General features: G+C 39.5%; 1 long non-coding RNA gene across 1 annotated transcript in view; it reads right to left on the bottom strand.

Moving 5' to 3' along the window:
• Window positions 1-255: 255 nt before the first annotated feature.
• The window catches only part of LOC111247997 (uncharacterized), a 1,793-nt gene continuing 703 nt past the window's right edge, over window positions 256-1,345 (bottom strand). Inside the window, exon 2 of the long non-coding RNA XR_002672357.2 lies at window positions 256-855. This is a non-coding gene — a long non-coding RNA (uncharacterized LOC111247997). The remainder of the gene's footprint in view (window positions 856-1,345) is intronic.

Raw genomic sequence — 1,345 nt, 5'->3', positions numbered from 1 at the left:
TTCCAACTATATTTACAAGTGGTTTAGTTATCTTATTCTGATACAATGCCACGGATTTAAGTTAGGCCACAGCTGAAAGTTACGAGCTTCCTGGAAAGTTTATAAAAGGCTCCTAATATGACGTTTTGTTTTTATAGTCCTCTCTTTTTTTTTTTTACTATCTTATGACGATGTTGTCAGTTTTTCAGACACCTCATGTACCCTCCTTCAGTTTAGGTGGTGAATGGGAATCGTGTTATAAAATATTACCGTTCATCCCCTCTATGAATCGGTTCTATCTCTATTTATTAATCTTTGATATCCGAACCGCAGTGCGCCTTTTCCAGGTAGTTGCGCGCCAATCTTGTAAGGCCCATTAAATTCAGCTTTTGTGAGAGATTGTAAAGTTTCAAAAGACAGCAACTCGTCGACTAATCAAAGGTAAAGGTTGTAACCCAGTATTACCCTTGACATGAGGCGGGATATAAGACTTAAATAAATAAGTGTGCTTAAATGTGACAACATTGTTTTTTTTCCTGGAACCTTTACCTCATTGTAACATCGCTCGCCTGGCAGACAGTATACCAGAATTAATCATTTCGTTAACTGTCGCGGAAAACGTAGCTAATAGAAAAAGGGGCCGGAACTCAGCAGAACATCCTTCTGGCACCAGTCTTACGTGCTTCTTACAGCTTCTCACAGCCACTCGTCACCGTATTATATGTACGGGGCCCGATTGTGCAGCTATAAGCAGAATAGCTATCATTAAGGTACACCCAATCAGGAAGACGTTGTGATTATTGTGAAGAAAAATGCCCTTTTTACGCTTGAGCACATTGCCTCAGTTGATCTTATCGGAAATGGACTGGCATACGCCTGAAATCCAAAAAGATACAGGTCAAGTTACACATACATCTATATAAACCGGTACAACTCGGACATAACTTAATTCTAGCAAATATTTGAGAGCGTTTGCGTATTCGTTGTCGTGGTCGAACTGGGCCAACGAGCTATTATATACAGCGCAGGAAGAATGAGCAAAGATTCGAGGAATTGTACTTTTACCTTAAGTAAAACGTTCGTAATCTGGGCACTACATTTCTGTAAAGTTTCTTGTTTTTTATTGTGTTGCATGCTATGATGGCCGTAAGTCGATGTTACCAGTGACTGAAGACGAGATCTTCAACATTGTCACTAAAGCGAACAGACTGCTCCGTGTTCCGTAAAAAGTACCTAATGGAAAAAAAAATGTGCGAGTATCACCTGAACGTAATACCATGCGACATATAGCTGCAGATGAAACTTAATGAACATAACAGTATTGCGTAAAATATCACGGGATTTACAGTGAACGTAGACAAAGTTT

Source organism: Varroa destructor, unplaced genomic scaffold, assembly GCF_002443255.2.
Source record: "Varroa destructor unplaced genomic scaffold, Vdes_3.0 BEIS01000003.1, whole genome shotgun sequence".
In the NCBI taxonomy this organism is placed as follows: Eukaryota; Metazoa; Arthropoda; class Arachnida; order Mesostigmata; family Varroidae; genus Varroa; species Varroa destructor.
The sequence above is the reverse complement of the archived record's forward strand: the minus strand, read 5'-3'. Positions and strand labels throughout refer to the sequence as shown.